Consider the following 15,661-nt stretch of genomic DNA (forward strand, 5'->3'; position numbering starts at 1 on the left):
TTGACCCGGGTTTGATTTCCAGCCAATGCAATACTTATGTAGTTTTATTTCTGGCATATCATACATTTTACAAACTATTTTGTAATGTTAGTGCAGAAAATGTAAAAGAAAAAGCTGACCCTGTAAGCATTGGTGGTATAGTGGTGAGCATAGCTGCCTTCCAAGCAGTTGATCTGGGTTCAATTCCCGGCCAATACATAACATGGTTGTTTTTTTTTTTTCAGGCACGTCATAATTTTTACTAACAATTTTGTAGGGTTAGTGCAGAAAATGTGAAAAAAATGCTGGGTACCTTAAGCATTTTTGGTATAGTGGTGAGCAAACCTGCCTTCCAAGCAGTTGACCTGCGATTGATTCCTGGCCAATGCAATACTTATGTGGATTTTTTTTTTCCTGGCACGTCTTACTTTTTACTAATAATTTTGTATTGTTAGTGCAGAAAATGTAAGAAAAAAACATGGCTTCTGTAAGTGTTGGTGGTATAGTGGTGAGCATAGCTGCCTTCCAAGCTGTTGACCCAGGTTCAATTCCTGGCCAACGCATGAATTGTTTTTCACATTTGGTGATGCTTTTAGTCTGTTTTAATTTTTCGTGTTAAGGCTCATGCTCTTCTTTCTTCTTAGAGTTTAGCAACCACGAAAATGAGAAAAAAATTGAAGAGAATATTTCTTAGATTTTTTTCAACTGTCTCATCTAACTGATCTTCTGCTCTTCAGTTGTTGATTAAATACTTTGTAGGGTTAGTCTCCAATACGAAAGCAATGTCAGGGTTGGCATTGGTGTTATGCTGGTGGGTGTAGTTGCTTTTAAAACAATAGGCCATAGTTTAATTCTTGAAGAACTCATTGTTTTTTTTCCATTTGGTGGTGTTTGGAATCTTTTTCACTTTCTGTGCTAAGGCTTATGCTTTTATTTCTTTCTTGGTAACACTTTAGCTACCTTAGTGGGCAGAAAGCAAAGCTAATTGAGAGAATTTGTAGGCAGAGGTGGAAAAGCTACATAACTGATTCCAAAAACTCCTCTGTCTTTAGAGTTAGTGTTAAAAATGCCAAAAATGGCAGAGGTCTTTAGGGGGAATTTGGTGCTGCTGTTGACTCTTTGTAATCTGTTTGAGCTAAGGCTCATAGTGTACTTTCTTTCTTGGTAAGAGTTTAGTTACCTTATTGTCAAAAAAGTGAAACTAATTGAGAGAATTGTAAGAATTGGTGGAAAAGCTCCATAGCTGATTCACAAGAATTAATCTTTGAGTTTTGGACAAAGCTTTTCCTTCTTTTTAAACTTTTAGTAATTGGCTTTTTCAAGACATATTCAGTCCTCCTTTTTTTAAGTAAAACTTTAGCAGATTTAACAGCCATAATCCCAAACCAGTCAAGTTGGTTCATGCATTGGTGGTAAAGTGGTGAGCATAGCTGCTTCCCAAGCAGTTGACCCGGATTCTATTCCCGGCCAATGCAATACTTATGTAGTTTTATTTCTGGCATATCATACATTTTGCAAACTATTTTGTAATGTTAGTGCAGAAAATGTAAAAAAAAAGCTGATCCTGTAAGCTTTGGTGGTATAGTGGTGAGCATAGCTGCCTTCCAAGCAGTTGACCCGGGTTCGATTCCCAGCCAATGCAAAACATGGGTGTGTTTTTTATTCAGGCACGTCATAATGTTTACTAACAATTTTGTAGGGTTAGTGCAGAAAATGTGAAAAAAATGTTGGGTACCTTAAGCATTTTTGGTATAGTGGTGAGCAAACCTGCCTTCCAAGCAGTTGACCTGCGATTGATTCCTGGTCAATGCAATACTTATGTGGGTTTTTTTTTTCCTGGCACGTCTTACTTTTTACTAATAATTTTGTATTGTTAGTGCAGAAAATGTAAGAAAAAAACATGGCTTCTGTAAGTGTTGGTGGTATGGTGGTGAGAATAGCTGCCTTCCAAGCTGTTGACCCGGGTTTGATTCCCGGCCAATGCATGAATTGTTTTTCACATTTGGTGATGCTTTTAGTCTGTTTTAATTTTTCGTGTTAAGGCTCATGCTCTTCTTTCTTCTTAGAGTTTAGCAACCACGAAAATGAGAAAAAAATTGAAGAGAATATTTCTTAGATTTTTTTCAACTGTCTCATGTAACTGATCTTCTGCTCTTCAGTTGTTGATTAAATACTTTGTAGGGTTAGTCTCCAATACGAAAGCAATGTCAGGGTTGGCATTGTTGTTATGCTGGTGGGTGTAGTTGCTTTTAAAACAATAGGCCATAGTTTAATTCTTGAAGAACTCATTGTTTTTTTGCATTTGGTGGTGTTTGGACTCTTTTTCACTTTCTGTGCTAAGGCTTATGCTTTTATTTCTTTCTTGGTAACACTTTAGCTACCTTAGTTAGCAAAAAGCAAAGCTAATTGAGAGAATTTGTAGGCAGAGATGGAAAAGCTACATAACTGATTCCAAAAACTCCTCTGTCTTTAGAGTTAGTGTTAAAAATGCCAAAAATGGCTGAGGTCTTTAGGGGTAATTTGGTGCTGGTTCTGACTCTTTGTAATCTTTTTGAGCTAAGGCTCATAGTGTACTTTCTTTCTTGGTAAGAGTTTAGTTACCTTATTGGCAAAAAAGTGAAAATAATTGAGAGAATTGCATGAATTGGTGGAAAAGCTCCATAGCTGATTCACAAGAATTCATCTTTGAGTTTTGGACAATGCTTTGCCTTGTTTTTAAACTTTTCAGTAATTGGCTCTTTCAAGACATATTCAGTCCTCCCTTTTTTTAAGTAAAACTTTAGCAGATTTAACAGCCATAATCCCAAACCAGTCAAGTTGGTTCATGCTTTGGTGGTATTGTGGTGAGCAAAGCTGCTTCCCAAGCAGTTGACCTGGGTTTGATTTCCAGCCAATGCAATACTTATGTAGCTTTATTTCTGGCATATCATACATTTTACAAACTATTTTGTAATGTTAATGCAGAAAAAGTAAAAAAAAAAGCTGACCCTGTAAGCATTGGTGGTATAGTGGTGAGCATAGCTGCCTTCCAAGCAGTTGACCTGGGTTCAATTCCCGGCCAATACTAAACATTGGTGTTTTTTTTTTCAGGCACGTCATACTTTTTACTAACAATTTTGTAGGGTTAGTGCAGAAAATGTGAAAAAAATGCTGGGTACCTTAAGCATTTTTTGTATAGTGGTGAGCAAACCTGCCTTCCAAGCAGTTGACCTGCGATTGATTCCTGGTCAATGCAATACTTATGTGGGGGGTTTTTTCTTGGCACGTCTTACTTTTTACTAATAATTTTGTATTGATAGTGCAGAAAATGTAAGAAAAAAACATGGCTTCTGTAAGTGTTGGTGGTATAGTGGTGAGAATCGCTGCCTTCCAAGTAGTTGACCTGAGTTTGATTCTCAGCGAATGTATGAATTGTTTTTCACATTTGGTGATGCTTTTAGTCTGTTTTAATTTTTCGTGATAAGTCTCAGGCTCTTCTTTCTTCTTAGAGTTTAGAAACCACGAAAATGAGAAAAAAAATGAAGAGAATATTTCTTAGCTTTTTTTCAACTGTCTCATCTAACTGATCTTCTGCTCTTCAGTTGTTGATTAAACACTTTGTAGGGTTAGTCTCCAATATGAAAGCAATGTCAGGGTTGGCATTGGTGTTATGCTGGTGGGTGTAGTTGCTTTTAAAACAATAGGCCATAGTTTAATTCTTGAAGAACTCATTGTTTTTTTGCATTTGGTGGTGTTTGGACTCTTTTTCACTTTCTGTGCTAAGGCTTATGCTTTTATTTCTTTCTTGGTAACACTTTAGCTACCTTAGTTGGCAAAAAGCAAAGCTAATTGAGAGAATTTGTAGGCAGAGGTGGAAAAGCTACATAACTGATTCCAAAAACTCCCCTGTCTTTAGAGTTAGTGTTAAAAATGCCAAAAATGGCTGAGGTCTTTAGGGGTAATTTGGTGCTGGTTCTGACTCTTTGTAATCTTTTTGAGCTAAGGCTCATAGTGTACTTTCTTTCTTGGTAAGAGTTTAGTTACCTTATTGGCAAAAAAGTGAAAATAATTGAGAGAATTGCATGAATTGGTGGAAAAGCTCCATAGCTGATTCACAAGAATTCATCTTTGAGTTTTGGACAATGCTTTGCCTTGTTTTTAAACTTTTCAGTAATTGGCTCTTTCAAGACATATTCAGTCCTCCCTTTTTTTAAGTAAAACTTTAGCAGATTTAACAGCCATAATCCCAAACCAGTCAAGTTGGTTCATGCTTTGGTGGTATTGTGGTGAGCAAAGCTGCTTCCCAAGCAGTTGACCTGGGTTTGATTTCCAGCCAATGCAATACTTATGTAGCTTTATTTCTGGCATATCATACATTTTACAAACTATTTTGTAATGTTAATGCAGAAAAAGTAAAAAAAAAAGCTGACCCTGTAAGCATTGGTGGTATAGTGGTGAGCATAGCTGCCTTCCAAGCAGTTGACCTGGGTTCAATTCCCAGCCAATACTAAACATGGGTGTTTTTTTTTTTCAGGCACGTCATACTTTTTACTAACAATTTTGTAGGGTTAGTGCAGAAAATGTGAAAAAAATGCTGGGTACCTTATGCATTTTTGGTATAGTGGTGAGCAAACCTGCCTTCCAAGCAGTTGACCTGCGATTGATTCCTGGTCAATACAATACTTATGTGGGTTTTTTTTTCCTGGCACGTCTTACTTTTTACTAATAATTTCGTATTGTTAGTGCAGAAAATGCAAGAAAAAAACATGGCTTCTGTAAGTGTTGGTGGTATAGTGGTGGGAATCGCTGCCTTCCAAGTAGTTGACCCGAGTTCGATTCTCAGCTAACGCATGAATTGTTTTTCACATTTAGTGATGCTTTTAGTCTGTTTTAATTTTTCGTGTTAAGTCTCAGGCTCTTCTTTCTTCTTAGAGTTTAGCAACCACGAAAATGAGAAAAAAATTGAAGAGAATATTTCTTAGTTTTTTTTCAACTGTCTCATCTAACTGATCTTCTGCTCTTCAGTTGTTGATTAAACACTTTGTAGGGTTAGTCTCCAATACAAAAGCAATGTCAGGGTTGGCATTGGTGTTATACTGGTGGGTGTAGTTGCTTTTAAAACAATAGGCCATAGTTTAATTCTTGAAGAACTCATTGTTTTTTTGCATTTGGTGGTGTTTGGACTCTTTTTCACTTTCTGTGCTAAGGCTTATGCTTTTATTTCTTTCTTGGTAACACTTTTGCTACCTTAGTTGGCAGAAAGCAAAGCTAATTGAGAGAATTTGTAGGCAGAAGTGGAAAAGCTACATAACTGATTCCAAAAACTCCTCTGTCTTTAGAGTTAGTGTTAAAAATGCCAAAAATGGCAGAGGTCTTTAGGGGTAATTTGGTGCTGGTGCTGACACTTTGTAATCTTTTTGAGCTAAGGCTCATAGTGTACTTTCTTTCTTGGTAAGAGTTTAGTTACCTTATTGGCAAAAAAGTGAAAATAATTGAGAGAATTGTAAGAATTGGTGGAAAAGCTCCATAGCTGATTCACAAGAATTCATCTTTGAGTTTTGGACAATGCTTTGCCTTGTTTTTAAACTTTTTAGTAATTGGCTCTTTCAAGACATACTCAGTCCTCCTTTTTTAAGTAAAACTTTAGCAGATTTAACAGCCAAAATCCCAAACCAGTCAAGTGGGTTCATGCATTGGTGGTATAGTGGTGAGCATAACTGCTTCCCAAGCAGTTGACCCGGGTTTGATTTCCAGCCAATGCAATACTTATGTAGTTTTATTTCTGGCATATCATACATTTTACAAACTATTTTGTAATGTTAGTGCAGAAAATGTAAAAGAAAAAGCTGACCCTGTAAGCATTGGTGGTATAGTGGTGAGCATAGCTGCCTTCCAAGCAGTTGATCTGGGTTCAATTCCCGGCCAATACATAACATGGTTGTTTTTTTTTTTTCAGGCACGTCATAATTTTTACTAACAATTTTGTAGGGTTAGTGCAGAAAATGTGAAAAAAATGCTGGGTACCTTAAGCATTTTTGGTATAGTGGTGAGCAAACCTGCCTTCCAAGCAGTTGACCTGCGATTGATTCCTGGCCAATGCAATACTTATGTGGATTTTTTTTTTCCTGGCACGTCTTACTTTTTACTAATAATTTTGTATTGTTAGTGCAGAAAATGTAAGAAAAAAACATGGCTTCTGTAAGTGTTGGTGGTATAGTGGTGAGCATAGCTGCCTTCCAAGCTGTTGACCCAGGTTCAATTCCTGGCCAACGCATGAATTGTTTTTCACATTTGGTGATGCTTTTAGTCTGTTTTAATTTTTCGTGTTAAGGCTCATGCTCTTCTTTCTTCTTAGAGTTTAGCAACCACGAAAATGAGAAAAAAATTGAAGAGAATATTTCTTAGATTTTTTTCAACTGTCTCATCTAACTGATCTTCTGCTCTTCAGTTGTTGATTAAATACTTTGTAGGGTTAGTCTCCAATACGAAAGCAATGTCAGGGTTGGCATTGGTGTTATGCTGGTGGGTGTAGTTGCTTTTAAAACAATAGGCCATAGTTTAATTCTTGAAGAACTCATTGTTTTTTTTCCATTTGGTGGTGTTTGGAATCTTTTTCACTTTCTGTGCTAAGGCTTATGCTTTTATTTCTTTCTTGGTAACACTTTAGCTACCTTAGTGGGCAGAAAGCAAAGCTAATTGAGAGAATTTGTAGGCAGAGGTGGAAAAGCTACATAACTGATTCCAAAAACTCCTCTGTCTTTAGAGTTAGTGTTAAAAATGCCAAAAATGGCAGAGGTCTTTAGGGGGAATTTGGTGCTGCTGTTGACTCTTTGTAATCTGTTTGAGCTAAGGCTCATAGTGTACTTTCTTTCTTGGTAAGAGTTTAGTTACCTTATTGTCAAAAAAGTGAAACTAATTGAGAGAATTGTAAGAATTGGTGGAAAAGCTCCATAGCTGATTCACAAGAATTAATCTTTGAGTTTTGGACAAAGCTTTTCCTTCTTTTTAAACTTTTAGTAATTGGCTTTTTCAAGACATATTCAGTCCTCCTTTTTTTAAGTAAAACTTTAGCAGATTTAACAGCCATAATCCCAAACCAGTCAAGTTGGTTCATGCATTGGTGGTAAAGTGGTGAGCATAGCTGCTTCCCAAGCAGTTGACCCGGATTCTATTCCCGGCCAATGCAATACTTATGTAGTTTTATTTCTGGCATATCATACATTTTGCAAACTATTTTGTAATGTTAGTGCAGAAAATGTAAAAAAAAAGCTGATCCTGTAAGCTTTGGTGGTATAGTGGTGAGCATAGCTGCCTTCCAAGCAGTTGACCCGGGTTCGATTCCCAGCCAATGCAAAACATGGGTGTGTTTTTTATTCAGGCACGTCATAATGTTTACTAACAATTTTGTAGGGTTAGTGCAGAAAATGTGAAAAAAATGTTGGGTACCTTAAGCATTTTTGGTATAGTGGTGAGCAAACCTGCCTTCCAAGCAGTTGACCTGCGATTGATTCCTGGTCAATGCAATACTTATGTGGGTTTTTTTTTTCCTGGCACGTCTTACTTTTTACTAATAATTTTGTATTGTTAGTGCAGAAAATGTAAGAAAAAAACATGGCTTCTGTAAGTGTTGGTGGTATGGTGGTGAGAATAGCTGCCTTCCAAGCTGTTGACCCGGGTTTGATTCCCGGCCAATGCATGAATTGTTTTTCACATTTGGTGATGCTTTTAGTCTGTTTTAATTTTTCGTGTTAAGGCTCATGCTCTTCTTTCTTCTTAGAGTTTAGCAACCACGAAAATGAGAAAAAAATTGAAGAGAATATTTCTTAGATTTTTTTCAACTGTCTCATGTAACTGATCTTCTGCTCTTCAGTTGTTGATTAAATACTTTGTAGGGTTAGTCTCCAATACGAAAGCAATGTCAGGGTTGGCATTGTTGTTATGCTGGTGGGTGTAGTTGCTTTTAAAACAATAGGCCATAGTTTAATTCTTGAAGAACTCATTGTTTTTTTCCATTTGGTGGTGTTTGGAATCTTTTTCACTTTCTGTGCTAAGGCTTATGCTTTTATTTCTTTCTTGGTAACACTTTAGCTACCTTAGTGGGCAGAAAGCAAAGCTAATTGAGAGAATTTGTAGGCAGAGGTGGAAAAGCTACATAACTGATTCCAAAAACTCCTCTGTCTTTAGAGTTAGTGTTAAAAATGCCAAAAATGGCAGAGGTCTTTAGGGGGAATTTGGTGCTGCTGTTGACTCTTTGTAATCTGTTTGAGCTAAGGCTCATAGTGTACTTTCTTTCTTGGTAAGAGTTTAGTTACCTTATTGCAAAAAAGTGAAACTAATTAAGAGAATTGTAAGAATTGGTGGAAAAGCTCCATAGCTGATTCACAAGATTTCATCTTTGAGTTTTGGACAATGCTTTGCCTTGTTTTTAAACTTTTTAGTAATTGGCTCTTTCAAGACATATTCAGTCCTCCTTTTTCTAAGTAAAACTTTAGCAGATTTAACAGCCATAATCCCAAACCAGTTAAGTTGGTTCATGCATTGGTGGTATAGTGGTGAGCATAGCTGCTTCCCAAGCAGTTGACCCAGGTTCGATTCCCGGCCAATGCAATACTTATGTAGTTTTATTTCTGGCATATCATACATTTTACAAACTATTTTGTAATGTTAGTGCAGAAAATGTAAAAAAAAAAGCTGATCCTGTAAGCATTGGTGGTATAGTGGTGAGCATAGCTGCCTTCCAAGCAGTTGACCCGGGTTCGATTCCCGGCCAATGCAAAACATGGGTGTGTTTTTTTTTCAGGCACGTCATAATTTTTACTAACAATTTTGTAGGGTTAGTGCAGAAAATGTGAAAAAAATGCTGGGTACCTTAAGCATTTTTGGTATAGTGGTGAGCAAACCTGCCTTCCAAGCAGTTGACCTGCGATTGATTCCTGGTCAATGCAATACTTATGTGGGTTTTTTTTTTCCTGGCACGTCTTACTTTTTACTAATAATTTTGTATTGTTAGTGCAGAAAATGTAAGAAAAAAACATGGCTTCTGTAAGTGTTGGTGGTATAGTGGTGAGCATAGCTGCCTTCCAAGCTGTTGACCCAGGTTCGATTCCTGGCCAACGCATGAATTGTTTTTCACATTTGGTGATGCTTTTAGTCTGTTTTAATTTTTCGTGTTAAGGCTCATGCTCTTCTTTCTTCTTAGAGTTTAGCAACCACGAAAATGAGAAAAAAATTGAAGAGAATATTTCTTAGATTTTTTTCAACTGTCTCATCTAACTGATCTTCTGCTCTTCAGTTGTTGATTAAATACTTTGTAGGGTTAGTCTCCAATACGAAAGCAATGTCAGGGTGGGCATTGGTGTTATGCTGGTGGGTGTAGTTGCTTTTAAAACAATAGGCTATAGTTTAATTCTTGAAGAACTCATTGTTTTTTTGCATTTGGTGGTGTTTGGAATCTTTTTCACTTTCTGTGCTAAGGCTTATGCTTTTATTTCTTTCTTGGTAACACTTTAGCTACCTTAGTGGGCAGAAAGCAAAGCTAATTGAGAGAATTTGTAGGCAGAGGTGGAAAAGCTACATAACTGATTCCAAAAACTCCTCTGTCTTTAGAGTTAGTGTTAAAAATGCCAAAAATGGCAGAGGTGTTTAGGGGGAATTTGGTGCTGCTGTTGACTCTTTGTAATCTGTTTGAGCTAAGGCTCATAGTGTACTTTCTTTCTTGGTAAGAGGTTAGTTACCTTATTGTCAAAAAAGTGAAACTAATTGAGAGAATTGTAAGAATTGGTGGAAAAGCTCCATAGCTGATTCACAAGAATTCATCTTTGAGTTTTGGACAATGCTTTGCCTTGTTTTTAAACTTTTTAGTAATTGGCTCTTTCAAGACATATTCAGTCCTCCTTTTTCTAAGTAAAACTTTAGCAGATTTAACGGCCATAATCCCAAACCAGTCAAGTTGGTTCATGCATTGGTGGTATAGTGGTGAGCATAGCTGCTTCCCAAGCATTTGACCCGGGTTCGATTCCCGGCCAATGCAATACTTATGTAGTTTTATTTCTGGCATATCATACATTTTACAAACTATTTTGTAATGTTAGTGCAGAAAATGTAAAAAAAAAAGCTGATCCTGTAAGCATTGGTGGTATAGTGGTGAGCATAGCTGCCTTCCAAGCAGTTGACTCGGGTTCGATTCCCGGCCAATGCAAAACATGGGTGTGTTTTTTTTTCAGGCACGTCATAATTTTTACTAACAATTCTGTAGGGTTAGTGCAGAAAATGTGAAAAAAATGCTGGGTACCTTAAGCATTTTTGGTATAGTGGTGAGCAAACCTGCCTTCCAAGCAGTTGACCTGCGATTGATTCCTGGTCAATGCAATACTTATGTGGGTTTTTTTTTTCCTGGTACGTCTTACTTTTTACTAATAATTTTGTATTGTTAGTGCAGAAAATGTAAGAAAAAAACATGGCTTCTGTAAGTGTTGTTGGTATAGTGGTGAGCATAGCTGCCTTCCAAACAGTTGACCCGGGTTCAATTTCTGGCCAACGCATGAATTGTTTTTCACATTTGGTGATGCTTTTAGTCTGTTTTAATTTTTCGTGTTAAGGCTCATGCTCTTCTTTCTTCTTAGAGTTTAGCAACCACGAAAATTAGAAAAAAATTGAAGAGAATATTTCTTAGATTTTTTTCAACTGTCTCATTTAACTGATCTTCTGCTTTTGAGTTGTTGATTAAATACTTTGTAGGGTTAGTCTCCAATACGAAAGCAATGTCAGGGTTGGCATTGGTGTTATGCTGGTGGGTGTAGTTGCTTTTAAAACAATAGGCCATAGTTTAATTCTTGAAGAACTCATTGTTTTTTTCCATTTGGTGGTGTTTGGAATCTTTTTCACTTTCTGTGCTAAGGCTTATGCTTTTATTTCTTTCTTGGTAACACTTTAGCTACCTTAGTGGGCAGAAAGCAAAGCTAATTGAGAGAATTTGTAGGCAGAGGTGGAAAAGCTACATAACTGATTCCAAAAACTCCTCTGTCTTTAGAGTTAGTGTTAAAATTGCCAAAAATGGCAGAGGTCTTTAGGGGGAATTTGGTGCTGCTGTTGACTCATTGTAATCTGTTTGAGCTAAGGCTCATAGTGTACTTTCTTTCTTGGTAAGAGTTTAGTTACCTTATTGTCATAAAAGTGAAACTAATTGAGAGAATTGTAAGAATTGGTGGAAAAGCTCCATAGATGATTCACAAGAATTCATCTTTGAGTTTTGGACAAAGCTTTTCCTTGTTTTTAAACTTTTTAGTAATTGGCTCTTTCAAGACATATTCAGTCCTCCTTTTTTTTAAGTTAAACTTTAGCAGATTTAACAGCCATAATCCCAAACCAGTCAAGTTGGTTCATGCATTGGTGGTATAGTGGTGAGCATAGCTGCTTCCCAAGCAGTTGACCCGGATTCTATTCCCGGCCAATGCAATACTTATGTAATTTTATTTCTGGCATATCATACATTTTACAAACTATTTTGTAATGTTAGTGCAGAAAATGTATAAAAAAAGCTGATCCTGTAAGCATTGGTGGTATAGTGGTGAGCATATCTGCCTTCCAAGCAGTTGACCCGGGTTCGATTCCCGGCCAATGCAAAACATGGGTGTGTTTTTTATTCAGGCACGTCATAATTTTTACTAACAATTTTGTAGGGTTAGTGCAGAAAATGTGAAAAAAATGCTGGGTACCTTAAGCATTTTTGGTATAGTGGTGAGCAAACCTGCCTTCCAAGCAGTTGACCTGCGAGTGATTCCTGGTCAATGCAATACTTATGTGGGTTTTTTTTTTCCTGGTACGTCTTACTTTTTACTAATAATTTTGTATTGTTAGTGCAGAAAATGTAAGAAAAAAACATGGCTTCTGTAAGTGTTGTTGGTATAGTGGTGAGCATAGCTGCCTTCCAAACAGTTGACCCGGGTTCAATTCCTGGCCAACGCATGAATTGTTTTTCACATTTGGTGATGCTTTTAGTCTGTTTTAATTTTTCGTGTTAAGGCTCATGCTCTTCTTTCTTCTTAGAGTTTAGCAACCACGAAAATGAGAAAAAAATTGAAGAGAATATTTCTTAGATTTTTTTCAACTGTCTCATCTAACTGATCTTCTGCTCTTCAGTTGTTGATTAAATACTTTGTAGGGTTAGTTTCCAATACGAAAGCAATGTCAGGGTTTGCATTGTTGTTATGCTGGTGGGTGTAGTTGCTTTTAAAACAGTAGGCCATAGTTTAATTCTTGAAGAACTCATTGTTTTTTTCCATTTGGTGGTGTTTGGAATCTTTTTCACTTTCTGTGCTAAGGCTTATGCTTTTATTTCTTTCTTGGTAACACTTTAGCTACCTTAGTGGGCAGAAAGCAAAGCTAATTGAGAGAATTTGTAGGCAGAGGTGGAAAAGCTACATAACTGATTCCAAAAACTCCTCTGTCTTTAGAGTTAGTGTTAAAAATGCCAAAAATGGCAGAGGTCTTTAGGGGGAATTTGGTGCTGCTGTTGACTCTTTGTAATCTGTTTGAGCTAAGGCTCATAGTGTACTTTCTTTCTTGGTAAGAGTTTAGTTACCTTATTGCAAAAAAGTGAAACTAATTAAGAGAATTGTAAGAATTGGTGGAAAAGCTCCATAGCTGATTCACAAGAATTCATCTTTGAGTTTTGGACAATGCTTTGCCTTGTTTTTAAACTTTTTAGTAATTGGCTCTTTCAAGACATATTCAGTCCTCCTTTTTCTAAGTAAAACTTTAGCAGATTTAACGGCCATAATCCCAAACCAGTCAAATTGGTTCATGCATTGGTGGTATAGTGGTGAGCATAGCTGCTTCCCAAGCAGTTGACCCGGGTTCGATTCCCGGCCAATGCAATACTTATGTAGTTTTATTTCTGGCATATCATACATTTTACAAACTATTTTGTAATGTTAGTGCAGAAAATGTAAAAAAAAAAGCTGATCCTGTAAGCATTGGTGGTATAGTGGTGAGCATAGCTGCCTTCCAAGCAGTTGACCCGGGTTCGATTCCCGGCCAATGCAAAACATGGGTGTGTTTTTTTTTTCAGGCACATCATAATTTTTACTAACAATTTTGTAGGGTTAGTGCAAAAAATGTGAAAAAAATGCTGGGTACCTTAAGCATTTTTGGTATAGTGGTGAGCAAACCTGCCTTCCAAGCAGTTGACCTGCGATTGATTCCTGGTCAATGCAATACTTATGTGGGTTTTTTTTTTCCTGGCACGTCTTACTTTTTACTAATAATTTTGTATTGTTAGTGCAGAAAATGTAAGAAAAAAACATGGCTTCTGTAAGTGTTGGTGGTATAGTGGTGAGCATAGCTGCCTTCCAAGCTGTTGACCCAGGTTCGATTCCTGGCCAACGCATGAATTGTTTTTCACATTTGGTGATGCTTTTAGTCTGTTTTAATTTTTCATGTTAAGGCTCATGCTCTTCTTTCTTCTTAGAGTTTAGCAACCACGAAAATGAGAAAAAAATTGAAGAGAATATTTCTTAGATTTTTTTCAACTGTCTCATCTAACTGATCTTCTGCTCTTCAGTTGTTGTTTAAATACTTTGTAGGGTTAGTCTCCAATACGAAAGCAATGTCAGGGTGGGCATTGGTGTTATGCTGGTGGGTGTAGTTGCTTTTAAAACAATAGGCTATAGTTTAATTCTTGAAGAACTCATTGTTTTTTTGCATTTGGTGGTGTTTGGAATCTTTTTCACTTTCTGTGCTAAGGCTTATGCTTTTATTTCTTTCTTGGTAACACTTTAGCTACCTTAGTGGGCAGAAAGCAAAGCTAATTGAGAGAATTTGTAGGCAGAGGTGGAAAAGCTACATAACTGATTCCAAAAACTCCTCTGTCTTTAGAGTTAGTGTTAAAAATGCCAAAAATGGCAGAGGTGTTTAGGGGGAATTTGGTGCTGCTGTTGACTCTTTGTAATCTGTTTGAGCTGAGGCTCATAGTGTACTTTCTTTCTTGGTAAGAGTTTAGTTACCTTATTGTCAAAAAAGTGAAACTAATTGAGAGAATTGTAAGAATTGGTGGAAAAGCTCCATAGCTGATTCACAAGAATTCATCTTTGAGTTTTGGACAATGCTTTGCCTTGTTTTTAAACTTTTTAGTAATTGGCTCTTTCAAGACATATTCAGTCCTCCTTTTTCTAAGTAAAACTTTAGCAGATTTAACGGCCATAATCCCAAACCAGTCAAGTTGGTTCATGCATTGGTGGTATAGTGGTGAGCATAGCTGCTTCCCAAGCAGTTGACCCGGGTTCGATTCCCGGCCAATGCAATACTTATGTAGTTTTATTTCTGGCATATCATACATTTTACAAACTATTTTGTAATGTTAGTGCAGAAAATGTAAAAAAAAAAGCTGATCCTGTAAGCATTGGTGGTATAGTGGTGAGCATAGCTGCCTTCCAAGCAGTTGACCTGGGTTCTATTCCCGGCCAATGCAAAACATGGGTGTGTTTTTTTTTCAGGCACGTCATAATTTTTACTAACAATTTTGTAGGGTTAGTGCAGAAAATGTGAAAAAAATGCTGGGTACCTTAAGCATTTTTGGTATAGTGGTGAGCAAACCTGCCTTCCAAGCAGTTGACCTGCGATTGATTCCTGGTCAATGCAATACTTATGTGGGTTTTTTTTTCCTGGCACGTCTTACTTTTTACTAATAATTTTGTATTGTTAGTGCAGAAAATGTAAGAAAAAAACATGGCTTCTGTAAGTGTTGGTGGTATAGTGGTGAGCATAGCTGCCTTCCAAACAGTTGACCCGGGTTCAAATCCTGGCCAACGCATGAATTGTTTTTCACATTTGGTGATGCTTTTAGTCTGTTTTAATTTTTCGGGTTAAGGCTCATGCTCTTCTTTCTTCTTAGAGTTTAGCAACCACGAAAATGAGAAAAAAATTGAAGAGAATATTTCTTAGATTTTTTTCAACTGTCTCATCTAACTGATCTTCTGCTTTTCAGTTGTTGATTAAATACTTTGTAGGGTTAGTCTCCAATACGAAAGCAATGTCAGGGTTGGCATTGGTGTTATGCTGGTGGGTGTAGTTGCTTTTAAAACAATAGGCCATAGTTTAATTCTTGAAGAACTCATTGTTTTTTTCCATTTGGTGGTGTTTGGAATCTTTTTCACTTTCTGTGCTAAGGCTTATGCTTTTATTTCTTTCTTGGTAACACTTTAGCTACCTTAGTGGGCAGAAAGCAAAGCTAATTGAGAGAATTTGTAGGCAGAGGTGGAAAAGCTACATAACTGATTCCAAAAACTCCTCTGTCTTTAGAGTTAGTGTTAAAATTGCCAAAAATGGCAGAGGTCTTTAGGGGGAATTTGGTGCTGCTGTTGACTCATTGTAATCTGTTTGAGCTAAGGCTCATAGTGTACTTTCTTTCTTGGTAAGAGTTTAGTTACCTTATTGTCAAAAAAGTGAAACTAATTGAGAGAATTGTAAGAATTGGTGGAAAAGCTCCATAGATGATTCACAAGAATTCATCTTTGAGTTTTGGACAAAGCTTTTCCTTGTTTTTAAACTTTTTAGTAATTGGCTCTTTCAAGACATATTCAGTCCTCCTTTTTTTTAAGTTAAACTTTAGCAGATTTAACAGCCATAATCCCAAACCAGTCAAGTTGGTTCATGCATTGGTGGTATAGTGGTGAGCATAGCTGCTTCCCAAGCAGTTGACCCGGAT

General features: G+C 36.9%; 9 non-coding genes across 9 annotated transcripts; all 9 read left to right on the forward strand.

Annotated features, from left to right (window-relative positions):
* Positions 1 to 4,395: 4,395 nt before the first annotated feature.
* Positions 4,396 to 4,467, forward strand: TRNAG-UCC (transfer RNA glycine (anticodon UCC)). The gene has a single exon. It is a non-coding gene; the product is annotated as a tRNA-Gly (tRNA).
* Positions 4,468 to 8,493: 4,026 nt separating this feature from the next.
* Positions 8,494 to 8,565, forward strand: TRNAG-CCC (transfer RNA glycine (anticodon CCC)). The gene has a single exon. It is a non-coding gene; the product is annotated as a tRNA-Gly (tRNA).
* Positions 8,566 to 8,661: 96 nt separating this feature from the next.
* On the forward strand, positions 8,662 to 8,733 carry TRNAG-UCC (transfer RNA glycine (anticodon UCC)). The gene has a single exon. It is a non-coding gene; the product is annotated as a tRNA-Gly (tRNA).
* Positions 8,734 to 9,916: 1,183 nt separating this feature from the next.
* On the forward strand, positions 9,917 to 9,988 carry TRNAG-CCC (transfer RNA glycine (anticodon CCC)). Its single transcript has one exon. It is a non-coding gene; the product is annotated as a tRNA-Gly (tRNA).
* A 96-nt stretch (positions 9,989 to 10,084) lies between these two features.
* TRNAG-UCC (transfer RNA glycine (anticodon UCC)) lies at positions 10,085 to 10,156 on the forward strand. Its single transcript has one exon. It is a non-coding gene; the product is annotated as a tRNA-Gly (tRNA).
* Positions 10,157 to 11,507: 1,351 nt separating this feature from the next.
* TRNAG-UCC (transfer RNA glycine (anticodon UCC)) lies at positions 11,508 to 11,579 on the forward strand. The gene has a single exon. It is a non-coding gene; the product is annotated as a tRNA-Gly (tRNA).
* A 1,182-nt stretch (positions 11,580 to 12,761) lies between these two features.
* On the forward strand, positions 12,762 to 12,833 carry TRNAG-CCC (transfer RNA glycine (anticodon CCC)). The gene has a single exon. It is a non-coding gene; the product is annotated as a tRNA-Gly (tRNA).
* Positions 12,834 to 12,929: 96 nt separating this feature from the next.
* Positions 12,930 to 13,001, forward strand: TRNAG-UCC (transfer RNA glycine (anticodon UCC)). Its single transcript has one exon. It is a non-coding gene; the product is annotated as a tRNA-Gly (tRNA).
* A 1,184-nt stretch (positions 13,002 to 14,185) lies between these two features.
* Positions 14,186 to 14,257, forward strand: TRNAG-CCC (transfer RNA glycine (anticodon CCC)). Its single transcript has one exon. It is a non-coding gene; the product is annotated as a tRNA-Gly (tRNA).
* The last annotated feature ends 1,404 nt before the right edge of the window (positions 14,258 to 15,661 follow it).

The sequence above is a fragment of the Phyllobates terribilis genome, unplaced genomic scaffold, assembly GCF_046119375.1.
Source record: "Phyllobates terribilis strain yellow unplaced genomic scaffold, ASM4611937v1 Scaffold_3__8_contigs__length_932513732, whole genome shotgun sequence".
Taxonomy (NCBI): domain Eukaryota; kingdom Metazoa; phylum Chordata; class Amphibia; order Anura; family Dendrobatidae; genus Phyllobates; species Phyllobates terribilis.